Source organism: Corvus hawaiiensis, chromosome 6 (genome assembly GCF_020740725.1).
Source record: "Corvus hawaiiensis isolate bCorHaw1 chromosome 6, bCorHaw1.pri.cur, whole genome shotgun sequence".
In the NCBI taxonomy this organism is placed as follows: Eukaryota; Metazoa; Chordata; class Aves; order Passeriformes; family Corvidae; genus Corvus; species Corvus hawaiiensis.
In genome coordinates, this window is record NC_063218.1 from 54,039,319 (window position 1) to 54,054,193 (window position 14,875).

The 14,875-nt window shown below is 39.9% G+C and overlaps 1 long non-coding RNA gene across 1 annotated transcript; it reads left to right on the forward strand.

The window, feature by feature from the left end:
* The first annotated feature begins 107 nt into the window (after positions 1-107).
* Positions 108-5,718, forward strand: LOC125327209. The gene is made up of 3 exons (XR_007204150.1): positions 108-301; positions 385-518; positions 5,117-5,718. It is a non-coding gene; the product is annotated as an uncharacterized LOC125327209 (long non-coding RNA).
* Positions 5,719-14,875: the final 9,157 nt, after the last annotated feature.

The following is a 14,875-nucleotide window of genomic DNA, read 5'->3' on the forward strand; positions in this document are numbered from 1 at the left end:
AGGAAAGGGGCGGTGCCAGAACCGGGGTGGGCGGTGGAGGGAGGCGGTTTGGTTGCGCCGTGCTGCCGCCGCAGTGCAGCACCGGTATTCACGAACGCCGCTACGCTGGTGGCCTCTGGTGCCGCCGCGCAGGGTATCGGGGCCTGCGCAAGTGGCGCAGCCGCTTCATGGCGGCCGGTCGGCCGCCGCGTCCTCGCGCCGTTCGCTGCCGAGCTGCAGCCCTCACAGAGCTCCAGTGCCGGGGGTCTGCCGTGCGAGCTTCAGGCACGTTCACAGAAGGATAGTTTAATATATATATATGGTAATATAGATGTTCGTAAGATTTTTGTTCATTTGGGGTTTAAAAAATTTATTTAATAGATTTATTTAAGCCCCCTCTGTCAGACCACATTTCGGATTTGGTTGAGGTGAAAAAATGAGGCGACAGCAAACGGTAGCCCTGGGCTTGCAATCAGACCCGGAGGAGGAGGTATTGCCATCTCAGCTCCAGGAGTCTGTGTGGATGGATCCAGTTTCAGGTTTGCTTTTGGGTTTTGGAAACTATTTCTCTGCATGTGCTTTTGGCCGTGAACCGGCCTGTCCGGGGCTGCAGGCACTTCTCGGACAACCAGGGCTCGGGAGAGACATTTATGTTTACCATGGTAAGCACTCAGCTTGTGGGGTGTTCCTGCTCCTCCTCAGTTAAACAAAACAAAGATGGCCAGGCTTTCCGCTGTAGGTGGAAGTTTGAGTCATGGAGACTTCCAGAGACTCACCCATGAAGGGTTTTATCCTTTAACAGCCTGGTCTCCATCCCCGGTGGTGGCTGAAGTGGCTGCCACCCTGGCCTCCCAAGGTCCAAACGTAGTTGCCCTGGATGGGGCGGGTCAGAAAACAAGGGCACTGGAAAGGTGAGGAGAAGTCCCACAAACACCCACATCTGCTTTGTTCACACATCCGCCTTCTGCTTTCAGTTTGTGTGACTCACGGTGCAGATGACTGGGAGAAAGTGATCCATGTAGTAACTCCTGAACTGTGCAGATGGCAAGTCCAAACACATGATCCTGCAGAACTTCCAGTTTCCCAAAGCCAGCCTCATTCCTAATGCTTTCAACACAGCGTGCCACTATGTCCCAAGGGTTATGTAAGGCCGAAAGGGGGCTGTCATGTAGGAGTTATGTTGCATTGTATGTGGGATGAAGCTTGTTCAAGGTAGGTTTCCTCCTCTCATACCTGTAAGCATTAAGCACAGTTTACTCACTGGATTGTGTTATGGAAAATCTCATACAAACAAACTACCTGAAAGTAAGTTTTGAGTGCATGCTTGTTGAACAAAGGTGACACAACTGTGATAAGTACCTGTCATACCAGAACTTTTATATAATGACACCTTCCCACACGTAACGATAACCACACTACTGCAAGAGCTTGGACCTCATGAGTAAATCTGCAATAACAGAACTGTGCAGAACTCCATTGAAATCCATGGAATCCAGCTTGAAAGGAGGTGACAGTGGGCACAGAGGAAACAGCAAAGTCAACAAGATTTAAAACGATGTTAAAACCGATTAATATTATTGAACGTTTTCAGAGTAAAAAGCAATAAAAATTACTTGCAAATCTTAAAAATGTGAGTGAAAGCAGGGATTTTGCTTTGCATTGGATGGCAGAATATTCTCATTCAGTGTTTCCAGCATAAGCATTCCAATACTGTTAAACTGTAAATGAAAATTAAGAATTTATATGTATTGGGGGGGAAGGGGCAGGAAGGGAAGATGACAGGTTGGGAAACCTGCTAAACATAGTAGGTACATAGTGAGGAAGTGTCACCTTTCATTGTTTTTTTTAAAGCATACTACAAACTACTTATTACCATAACAACAGAAAATCCCCCCACATTTGGTCAGTAAGAGAATAGCAATGTTTTCTTAAAGCTGTGGTTGTTTTTTTAGGACTGAATGCTGAAGGATTCAGCAGGATATATGGTGTTCCATAGCTCACACTGACTTTAGCAGGTGGGAACCAAGGAAGTTTCTGTGCTTGGCTGCTCATAGCATCCCTTCACATGTGCCACACTTTGTCAGCCTCAGAGACCTGCTGCACAAGTACAATTGATGAAGGCAGTGAACCGTAATGCAGAGGACAAAAAAGATTGTGAAATGCCTTCTATTTTATACACCTCACCTTCTCCTTAAATTCCTTCGCTTCTTGGCGTGGAAGACACCATTATTCATGTCTGAGAAGGTAGTAGCCCAATTGTTTGTTTGATTATTCAGTAACAAATTTACCTAAAGTACTTCTTCCCATCTGTGCCCTTGACTTTACCAACAAAAAACCCCCACAACCTCCCCCAAACAAACAACAAACAAAAAAAGAAACAAACAAAAAAAACACCAAAAAACCAAAAAGTAATTTTATGGCTCCCAGTTGCAGCACCACCTTGCATCCATCAGTCCCCTTTGTGATTTGTCCAAATTCTACACCCGGTTTGTATTTTGCCCCTTTCTCTCTTCCACTTGTGCTGGACACCAGTGATGCTTTAATTCAAATCAGGTGGTTTCCAATTGGCATAGTGGTAGTTCTGGATTTGTTTCTGCGAGTCTGAACTTGCAGAATCAATACGTAATTCCAGCCTGAGTGCACTGCCACTGGTTATTTGGAGAAGAGATGTCTGTCAAGTGTCCTGAGGAGCCCTCTGCCTTGCAGGCAGTGTGGCACAGGAGCAGGAGTTGCTGCACAGATGCAGCATCTGGCTGAGAGGAAGAAAGATGCCCCTTGCTGCACATACGGGAGAGCTCAGAACCCGGACAGGCTCCTATGAAAACAGCCCACAAAATGAGCAAAAGGAGCTTTCAGGACAGGGTGCTTTCCCTTACTGTTTCCACGCTGGAATCACCACGACTTACCCAGTGTAATAGGCTGCCTTGCAGTGATTCCAAAGCTGGGTCCTGCTGGGTGGGGGTTCCAGACAGTGCTGGTGACAGAGTGGCTGGGGCAGTGTGGCGCTGCACCACCCCACCCCGGTGCATCCTGCACCTCATCCCCTGCTGGCCGTGGGGCTGGCTGGGCTGGCTTTATTCAGAGCGCCCCATTAATGCAATGTGGACATGCAGATACTGTGAGCCGAAGCATCCATGTAGAGAGTAATTACTGCAGAGTAAGTAATTCATTGGCAATTCACACCCTAGTTTATTCCATGTTAATTTCTCCAACGTAATCACCTCCTGCACCTTCTTATTTTCCAAACAGTTTTTCAGCCTGTGCCTTTTCAGGGGAGCCTTATTTTTCTCCAAAGCCATCCTGACCCACCCAATGAACGAAGGAGCTGGCACACACATTTAACCAAATGTGAAATGTACTCATTTAGTTTTTCCTGTGATAGAAGCCTGTCTCAAGGAGAGCTGTACTGTAGGATAAAAGGCCTGGGGAAAGAAGAAAAAAAAGCAAAACCCAAACCAAAACTGAAAAATATACTTATATGTTTAAACATTTTTTTTGGCACTTCTATTGAAGCAGAATGTTCTTAACAGTGAACCTATTCATACTGTGCAGATTCGCTTTTACAGGAATTGTTTGCATTGTCTCTTGGAGAAATGTACTAATAATATATTTGGTATGTGCCTAAATTGTACAATATAGTGTGGATGGTGTCAAAGTATTGCAGAAGGCTTTGTGGTTGTTCTCTACAGGATTTTAATTTGCAGAGTATTGGTATTAAAATTCTGAATATCTGTAGAGGTGACTTTGAGTGACACTGATTTAACAATACTTGCTGAGGCAAGAGCATTCCAACCCTTCTAGACAGTGGTGGACTTTTAACCACCTGGGAGGTCCCTTCTCTTTTCCCTTTCTTTGGAAAATGGTTTGCAGTAGATTTCACTGAGTCTTCTATCTAATAAATTATTTTGCTTTCATTCTGTTGTCTTCTGAAATGCTGCATCCAATACCTTAACTCACCAGCTGGATTCCTGCTGCTCAGAACCAGACATACTAAAAAATATATATATAAAAAATCCACCTCCTGATTCCCAATTTAAGACTCAGAAGACTTGCTGGATTTCTCAAGTGTAACAATATGTCTGGCAGTTACAATTGCACAGGACTCTTACGGTGGTTCTCCCTCAGAAGTCTGGAAAGATACTTGGGGTGTGACTTGAGAGTTAGCCAGTGAAAACTGCCTGGAATAGTCAAGTGTCAGAGATAGTGAGATTTCACCAGGGAATGTTTGTACATGCCGTGAGGGAAGCGAGGCAGTGCCCATAGCAGCACAGCTTGCTTTGCTTTCACAGGCCTATTTAGAACAGGGGATATTTTTAGCCGATATAATTGTACTAATGCATAATCATCATAACTTGCAAAGAGGAAGATTGCATGTGTATTCCCAGAATGGTTTAGGACAACAAACCAACCAAAAAATCAACCCAGCAGTGACTGTCTGCTCATCAGGTCAAGTTCAGTGAAATATATAAGCTGCAAAATTTTCACGTTCTCTAGTCTTCTAAAATGACAGATTTGTTCATGGTCCTTAGCTCAGCAGAGTGAGTGTGCTGTGCTGCAATGTTCTGTTTCTGGCATTGGTTAGCACCAGCTTTACAATAAAGTAGGAAAGATTTCCAATTTATAATTTTCATTATTTGCCAGGAGAAGAGCTTTTCTTTCTCCTAACCACTGCCAGCTCATGTCTGAGTTACCTTAAAGCACATCCATAATTTGTAATTTTTATAGTTGTTAGAATTCTGATTTGCCATGTTCATGTCTAATTTTGACGGCTTTTAGGCCCTCCAGTAGCATGTTTTAGTGAGTCCTGTGGTTTAATTGTATGGTGTTTAAGAAGTAATAATCCTTGTACCAGTTTTAGGATGTATTGGCTCGATTCCATTGTAATCTGCCTGCTTAAGTGGTTTTGTGGCAATCATCTTCTATATGGAATACTTATCATATTCAGAAACACGCACTGCAGCTGAACACACAGTACAGTTAGTTGAGTTGGAAGATCATCAGAATGTCCTATAGCCGCATTGCACTACTCCTTAAAAAATATGTATTATTGATGAGCTCAGAAGCATGGATGGGAAATTACTATTATTGAAATGCTGCACATGATCTTACCAAACTAATTTTGTATTATCTTTTTCAGTACAGAAGATGCTGTGTCACGGTTTGTGGATGAAGGAACAGAAGGAGTTCACCACAGAACGTTCATATGCATTTATGTACTTGTAGCAAAGGGCTTTTGCTGGATATAGGGAACTACTCCTTGCTGTTTGCCTTACTTTGCCATGGGCAGAAACACAGCATGGCTACTTGCAATTTAAGGTAATACTCAGGCATAATAGTTATCAGTGGTTTGCCATTAATATAATTTCTATTAATGAAAAAAAGGGAGCATTCTTTCTCTGTTAGGTTTCTGTAAGACCACATTTTCTGTTATTTAGGGATCAAAGATCCACTTGAACTAGAAAAAGGACGAGGAAAAGCTGCTTTGCCTTTTCAGTCCTTAGGAGGAAGCAAAAACCCAGGAAAATCAGGCAAATAGTTACAAATCCAAATTAACGTTTGGAAGGCAGTGAAGTTCTTCTGCTTTCCCTTGTTACCCATTTGAAAAGTTGAAAACCTTTCTTTAATTAAAAAAAGATGATTACTTGTACATATAAGCATGTTAGTACAAACCTGTATTTTTAGATATGTTCAAGAACGTTAAACCATTAGATTACAATAAACAGCATTTCCATTGTTTGATCTATGGTTCCCTTTATTAAATCCAGCCTACTTAGGGTATGTTAAAATTGTTTTGCTTTTCTGTAGATTAATTTTATATTGTCATTCTTTAGTCCCTAATCCATTTAAAGCAAGTGCAGCTGCTCGAGTGCAGCTGTAATTTTTTCCCTATTTTGGTGAAATCTCTCTTGTTTTTAAAGAAATTGCATAAAGGAGTCATTTTGGGAAGAGAGATGGGAGAACCAAAGCCACTACTAGAACATGACCTAAATCAGGACAAACATTGCAAGACTGTTAGATGTTTTAAAAATAAAAGAAGGTTGGATCTGACTTTGAAAATAGCTTTTATTAACCAGTAGGTACTTCTGGCTTCATGTGGCATGATTTTGTGTCATACAGGAAAAATTCAGTTGTCCAGAGGAGGGCCACAAAAATGATCAGAGGGATGGAGCACCTCTCCAATGAGAACAGGCTGAGAGAGTTGAGGTTGTTCATCCTGGAGAAGACTTCAGGGAGGGCTTAATGTGGCATGAAGGGCGCTTTGAAGAAAGATGGGGACAGACTTTTTAATAGGGCCTGTAGCAATAGGATAAGGAACAATGGTTTTAAACTAAAAGAGGGTAGATTCAGGCTGGGTATAAGGAAGAATTTCTTTATGATGTGGGTAGTGAAACAATGGCACAGGTTGCCCAGAGAGGTGGTGGATACCCCATCCCTGGAAACACTCAAGGTCAGGTTGGACAAGGCCCTGAGCAACCTGGTTTAGTTGAAGATGTCCCTGCTCATTGCAGGGGGGTTGGACTAGGTGAGCTTTAAAGGTCCCTTCCAACCCAAAGTACTCTACGATTCTATGAAAATGTTTAATGTGTTCTGTGGATTGAAAAGAATTCATTCTCTGAGGCATTTCAGCACCACAGAATTATTTCCTGTTAGCCAGCTTCACAAGTTTAATGAACAGGGAATGGATGGATAATCATTAACAAAAGGTAAAAAAGACTTCAGAGATGTATTTGAATAGCATGATCCCATTTCTCTGGGTTCGCTCTTGTGAAATTTTGAGTAAAAATGGAAGGTCTGAAAAGATTCTGAAAACCTAGTTCTTTTGCAAGTTTCTGAGCTGGTATGGCTTTGCAGCCTCACATGGAGCTGTGGGAATCACTGTATTCTGGTTGGGGGGTGATCTCAGGAAGGGTTGCAAGGTGAATATCGGGTTATGGGGGAGTTCAGCTGTATGTGTGCTTATTGTAAAATACCTGTAAGCAGAAGAATTAGCAGCAGAAGAAGCTGGAGTGTTCTTTTCCCGGATTTCCTTGGTAAAAAGGAAATGGGTTTGTCTCTGGTTTTTTTTCTTTTCATTTGTTTAAATTTAGGGTGTTTGTTTGCTTTGGGTTTTGCTGGGTTGTGGTTGTTGTTGGGGTTTTTTTTTTAAGTGGAAACAATATAAATAAGCATAATTTCATCCTAGGTAGTTATTCTGGTTAACATAAAGGATTTACTGAAATGATACTAATTTTGTGAGGCTTTCAGTCTTAGCATTTACATGCTGTGTGTCTGAAGCAGAAGTCCCACATGCCGTGAATCTGAGTTAACTCCTCTGCCCACAGACACGTTTGTTTCACATGTGAATAGCTGGGTCCCTAGACTGAGACAATATTGGTTTGAATTGACAAAAGGTTATACAGGGTAAGTTCTACAGGTAATTTCTGGGTTAAGCGTTTTTCAGATACTGCGAGAGCTGAGCCTTCTGGGATTGAAGTACTGAGGAGACATAAACTCCACTCTTGAGCTAATCAAAAGCTTTAATTCCTTCTACAAACTCCTAATATTGTGTTTTTAGCAATGGAACTCTGTTTAGGCCCTAAACAGACACTAAAAGACTTAACCACTGACTTAAGGTCAGTTTTATCAGGGATTAATTTAACTCAGCATTTTATCCATCTTGTATAATTTATTGACTCATTTATTGAATGCTGTAGCTCTCAGAGAGTTAGCTGAGAGCACAGCTATAGGGTGCTGGCTTCAAGTCCTGATTTTCATCTGGTTCCATTAGTAGATAACACGTTTACTGTGGTTGTTTCCTAAATAACTGGTAGAAAAGCTTAAGAAAAAGAGGAGTCAGTAATTTCAATTTAAAGCTTGCTCTGATTAAAAGAGACAGTTTGGTTTGTCCGCCTTTGGAAGTTAGAAGCTGCACTAGAAAACCCCAGCCAAGCTCATATTCTCACTCCTGTAAGGGGTTAAAGTACCCAGAGAAGCCAAAACATACACAAATGATGTTTTAAAACTGTTCTTGCCAATGGGTATTTCCATCCTCAGTTACCTTGGTGAAAGCTTTCTGGAGTTCTTTACGCTTGTCCTTCTCTTCCTTGGCTCTGATTTTCTTAAGTAATAAATACATTCTTAGTCAGCTCCCCATTCATCTTGCTCCCAGCAACCATATGGTAAATATACTCACATTATGTCCTTCAGTAAAACAGATATAGAACCATGATAGCAGTGTAACAAACAGAAAAAGTACAAGGATGAGGATGTGTCAGCAGGAGAACACTCTGGAAGATGAGTCCAACCACAGAGAGTTTATGGATTAATTGAAATTAGAACTTGGATACTTTCAGCCAGGAGTCTTAAATTAAATTATTAAAGTACTTTCTAAATAAATTACAAAAACAGTTAAACCAAATTAATTTTGAGCAGTAAGAATGTCCAGTTAGAAATAAAGCAGTTTAATTGGTCATTTAAAAAGACGATCAAGATAACTTCCTGTGTATTCCTACACAGAAACAACAGACGACTTAAGCAGAGCAGTTAACCTCATATAGGTAAATAAGGACTAAAGCTGCCCTTAAAGTGGAGTAAAACAATAGCTACATTCTGAATCTTTGTGAAACTCTCATCCTTTTTCAGTACTCTAGGCTGTGTTTCTCAGTTCCACTTTTCATGAAGTTTGGTAGCAACAGGTGTAGTCACACCAGCTGACAGGCTGAGGAAGAACTCATACAAAGCTAGATTGTACAATGGAAGGAGATTATCTATCCTGTGACCAACCAACATTATACTGTCCCTGTGTAACACACAACTGTATCTACAGATGATGCATTGTCAAGAGGGTCACTCACAGGAAAGATCCTTTCTTTAAGAAGAGCAGACTTAAAAAGGGACTGACAATTGCTTTGCACTGTGAACTGTGAGCAGCAGCACAGCGTGAACAGGCAGGGCCAAGAAAGGTGCCAGGAGCAGTCACACTCCAAGTTCATTGACTGGAGTGAACTCTGGGTGCAGAGTGCTCCCTTCTAACAGTTCTTTCTGTATTGTGTTCACAAAAGTTGCAAAGCAGTAGAAGCCAAGTTATGGAAGACAGATTTTATCTGTTACAAGCTTCATCCTGCCCAAATTGTATCATAACTGCTACAGAAACATCAGATAGAATACAGGCAAAAACCCCAGCACACCTGGGCAGGTATTTTACCTTCTAGCAGCTACATTTTGGATGCTTCTGAGGTCCCTTCTCTCTTCTTATCAAAGTTTCCTAGACCCTCTAAACCTTTGAGTGTAATCTTATCTAGTTCAGTGCCAGTGGAAGAGGAAATCTAACTCTCTACTTGCTGGAGATTGTTGTCACTTCTCAACAGAAATGAGAACAAAAAGTCTTTTAAAAGAAATTGTAATCAATATGCACGTCAGTGACTTCCCAGATCTGCAGAAATTCTGGATAAGACACAGAATTTGGACAGCTGATATTTGTGTCGCTGATATATTAAATTCATTAATGGCTTCTTCCACTCTGATAGTGGTACCTTTCCACAAATCTTTGCAGGACAGGAGGGTTTCACACGTCACAAGTCTGTATCAAGACCAAGAATAATTCAACAGAAAACACATCCTAGTTGGTATGGAAAATTTGTTCAGTCAATTATTATTTCAGCTGTTACTTCATTGATTTGCATGATTTAAGTAGAAAGAATCTAAAAGAAGTCATCGGGCTTCTTTAAGAAAATGCAGAACATCACCATGGTATTTATGTTTACAAATGTGAAAATCTCTGTAAATATTACTGAGAGACATTAATTGTTTTTTTGGGGGTTAGCCAACTAGCAAGGAAAAATAAAAACCAAAAAAACCCAACAAAACACTTCAGCGTTTATACTCTAGGGCAGCAAGACGTCAGAATCAGTGAACCTCAGGATTCAAAAGAGGGATTTGCAGCTAGAAACTTTACTGGAAAGTAAACAAACAAAACTGATGTCAGAAGTTTCACTTCTCAGGCTTGTTAGAGCTGACCTGAAAAGGGTTGGCACTGATGTTTCAAACCATTTGATCTTCTACAAGATGCAAACTTGTCACTTCTGTTGTCCCCTCTAAGACCTGCTGCCATTGTGCTTTTGAAAGGAAATCACTACTAATGCAAATGGGGCTGCCTGAAGAAAGAGAACTGAGAACGCCGTTGGCCCCTTTTGATGTCAGCCAGTGATCTGGCCTCACATGATGCCGGCTCCTCTGTGTGGTCTTACAACCTATTACAGCTAACTGCTTGAATTAACTGTAATCTAAAAAATTATGGTCAGACTACTGTAATATTGAATCTTGCTTTTGGGGTGTGTTTTTTGAGAGGGAGAATTCAAAGGACAACATCTTGTGTTACAGGACAACAAACACAGAGAGTGGGATGGATATTTCCTGCTTACAGTGAGAGAGTACAACACATGATTTACTGCAATTCTAAGTATGGTTACTTAGTAAAGGAGTAGATACAGTAGGACAAACCTGTAGATAAAACTATACAAAATGCTCTTGCACCAAAATGTCTTTTTTTCTGTCGTTATTGAGTTGCAGGATTTGTGCAGGCCTTATAGTTACTAATTTTTGAAAGGAATTTTAGAAGTAGTCAGTGAAAGCAAGGTTTATAGTTTGGGTGGTAAAAAAGGAAGAGGATAAGACTACCTAAAGCAGTACACACCAAACTGATGTCCAATTGAAGAAGGAGTGGCAATACTGCCTTGTTTGCAATACTGTGAGAATTTATGGTGCATTTTGCTTGATAAACTTTGCTATTAGGCCGAAATAAAACATGTTTTGGGCTACATATATGTGTAATCTATATTTTATTATGGAATTCATTTGATAAGACAGTTTCTTGGCTATTTGCTGGTTATAATTTAGATAAAAAGATAAAGAGTAGTCACACTTCATACAGAATATATAAATACCAGAGCATCTCCTTTTCTTATTCTCCACACTGGAGTATCCATAAACAACCAGGATTACTGAATCTTGGTTGAGAACATGAAGTATTTTGGTTCATACATTCATAAATACCAGTTCCTTTCAATTCATCTTGCAAATTAGGTATGATCTTTGCTATGTTATTGACAGCAGATCTTTGAATATTGTTTAAGACATGGAAATACAAAGTAGGGTAGATGGTATACTACTTTCACAATGAATTAAGAGTTCAAACCTCGTATATTACTTTTCTCGTGACTTGTCAAAAGAGATCAAAACAAAAAAAAATGGAGTGAAGAGCAGAGTTCAAATTACAGTGCATATAATTGAAATTAATAGCTCAAGCTATTATTTCTTATGACATAGGAAAAAAAAGTAAAAGTTGGATTCTGTACTTAGGATATCAGAATAGATGAAAAGATGACCACATGGCTCCAAATGAGAAAATTAATTACTTCCACCTTTGAGGTTTCTGTCCAGTTTGTTCTTTTTCAGAAACTCACTGAAATCAGTGTTTATAGCACAGAATGTGTACAAAACTTGTGAGAATCAACAAGAGATCAAAGACAACTCTGTGTCCCTACTCCCTCTACAGTTTTTCTCTGTGAGATGATGATTTTTTCTGTTGACCACATGGACTTTCCCTAGTGCCAGATTATTCTGGGATGTCTATCTGTGTGGGAAAGCTTAGAAGCAAGGCTTTTCATCCCAGACTGTCTGTTCTTTCTTGACAGGTCTTTGTAAACAGCAAGTGCCTTCTAAGGAATGTGTGCAAATAAATACTATTGTTTCTTAGCTTTTTAAGCATGTAGGTGATGGTCACATACGTGATTAAATTATTACAAGTCTGTCAATTATTATTATTATTATTATTATTATACAGAGAATACTGTAATGAAACTACCAATGGATTTGCATCTCAGTAAATTAGGCCTGGTTGAAAAACTTACCATGATTCACACATCAAAATCTTCACTTATGTGTCCCTCATTTTTGTCTGCTTTTGCTTTTCTAGATATTTGTGTAGTTCCTATCGTTATAGTGTCTGACCAACACAGAAAAAAACATTAATATAAATTGCCATCTTAATACAACCTTTCATGTAGTAAATATAACTTACGTCACATTTAGGGGTGTTAACACTGCTGTAACAAGGACAAAGGAGACACATTACAAGACCAAATTAAGATGTAGTTAATTAGTCTGTGTGATAGTCTTTGCAACTGGGAAAGGAAGATTAAGAAATAAAGTCATTGTCTTCATGGAAAAATGAGTGCTTTTTAAGTACCAGGTTATGGACCATTCTGTAAAAATGTATGTTATTGACAGTGAAAAGTATTTTCATGCCAAAATGCAAAGCTGTGTCCAGTATCTAAGAGTACCTCTAAACTGAATTAGGGAAAGTTCAAGAAGCAGGATATTTTTGACTGGATGGAAGACATGCTGCTTCTGATCCTGAAACTTCATTTTTATAAAGCACTTCATTATGGAATGTGATTACACCTTTGGATTTTACTAGGATTGTTCGAAGTAGTTAAACCCATATCCAGAGTGGGAAAAGTTGCTTTTCTTTTCTGTCTGGTAAGAATGTTTCTACCAGGACTGAGCCAGGGTTGGTACTGGGCTCTGATTGAGGCGAGTTTTCCTTTATGTTTACTTCCTTGTGGAGGCAAGCCCCAAGCAAGTGCGTCACACAGGAAGTCTGGGGAGTTACTCTAGATTTATGCTGATGTAACAGGACATGAGAGAAATTTTATGACTTTCTGTCCAAAGCACATAGAATACTGTTAAGTGACAGCTCCAGCAGGAACAGATTTGGGAGGTACTGTTTTAAAGGCTTGTTAAAGGAGAATGTTTTAAAGAATGGTTGGAAATAGCAGAAAGAGGAGTCATGTTCTTTTTTCAAGTTTAAATAATGCCTGAGTAGTGCATTACAAGCCCATGCTGCTTATAATGCTGGAATACTATCCAGTGGCCTCTGTTTCCCCAGTTTTATTGTAGACTAATCTATTTAAATTTAGACTATAAGGGGGAAAGACCAATACTAGTACTGATCCAAGATGTGGGTACTCCTGATCTGTGCTGGACTTGTGGTAGGCTACCCATCCTTGGCTTGTGATCTTCCTGTTGTACTGCTGAAGTACTGAAAGAAAAACATTTGTAACACTGAAAGAACTGAGAGAGACCTTACAAATGTGCTAAAAGGCATCCGTGCAGTTTTAAAGCTCTTCGTAAAAAGTAAAATACAAATGTGGACTTTTGCCTCTCCACCACTGTAGAAAATGTCAGCAAACTTTCCATTAGTACAATGCTGTGTTTTCCAGGAAGAGAAATGCCATCATGTTCATTCAATTTTTAAAAAGATCTCTCTCTCTGTCTTCTGCTTTGAAACACTACTGAGGAGGCTGGACAAAGTTAAACACAGCAATTCAAAAGTCAGATCCATTAGCCGAGATGGAATTAGACTTTCTGCTAAAGGAATAATGGTGAAAAGTACTGACAGAATGAACAGACTGAGGCTTTCTTTAATGTAAATATTGCAGTTTCTTAGGATCATCTATTTCCTGGATAGATTTCACTGAATAGAATTTGTTTTTTCTGGCCTAACATTTTCCTTTCTTCAATTGCCTTATGTTCCTTTTTGTGTGATGCATTGATATATTAAATAATTCTGTTTTCTAATCAGTATTTTTTAGCTTCCAGGAGTCAGATCTTATTGCTAGGCAACTAAATGACAAATCTCCATCTCTATATGAAGCAGTTTGCTGTATTCATGCCTGACCCTCTGTTTATCTATACATACATCTGTAAAATTACCTAAGTGCAGCTGTAAACGTCAAAGGTAAACATGCTGCATATCTTACCCATATTGAATTTATCTTGAAACTGAGTTGTTAATAGTCGAAACAGCTTGGAAAAAGGCACAGATTCTCCCCTCCCCCTTTTTAGGCACGTTTCCCTCACATGCAACTAGCTTTAAGGGCAGCCTTTGTCCTGAAAGTTACTTCTTTCTTTTGGATGACTAAAAATATAGGGGTTTACATATTAATCACTCCAATTTTTTTACATCAGGATATTTCCTTAATTTAATTAATGCCTCTGTAAGATTTTGATTACTGTGATTCTCTGTTTGCAAGTTTTCCAAAGGAATTACGAGATAGAGCACTTATGTGAAAACCAGCAGCAGGGCTTCAGCAGATTGCAGTGACAGCAGTCTTTCTGCAGTTTTTACAAAGCTTATACATTTAATAATTTATTGAACTCTTATTTGCCATCTTGGTGCTTGATTGCATTTCCAGTGCCGTCCAGTGTATTTTGGTGATCTTCTAACAATATGCTCTCTGTAACATCACTGTCTTGTTAATAAGAATTTTTTTCTTATTTTCTTCAACATTATTTTTGTTGCTAGAGTTTCACTGTTCTGCCATGGAGAAGACGACTTCTGATGTCACACATTGGCATGACCTCTTTTTTTTAAACTATTTTAGATTGGTTTTTAACCAGTTCATGACGTGTTTTTAACATATATGTGGTGTGGGAGTCTCAGGAGTGTAGAATTAAGGTCAGAAGGAGCGTGTGGATGTCACCTAGTTCACAGTCCTGCTCCAGGCATGGTTAGTCCCTGAGGTTCAGGGCCTTGTTGTGTTCTTTCTCTCTCCTATGCTGAGTGCCAAGACTGGACACAGAATTCCAGTCAAGGATGTTTTGGCTGTGGCCTGACAAGTGCTGATCAAAGAGCGACCAAGAGGTGACTCTTGCAGGCATTGCTTAGACACGCTGCTGTCACCACCTCTTAGATGGTGACTTGGCTGGCTGAATCACAGCTTTCCAAGTAAAAGCCTTGGAGGGAACAGGCTCCTTCCAATACCCAATTCTGCATTTTTAATTTCTCTTTAAACCAGCTTCTGATCATCTACTGAGGATCTGCAAAAGGAGTTTATGTGTATATATTCTCATA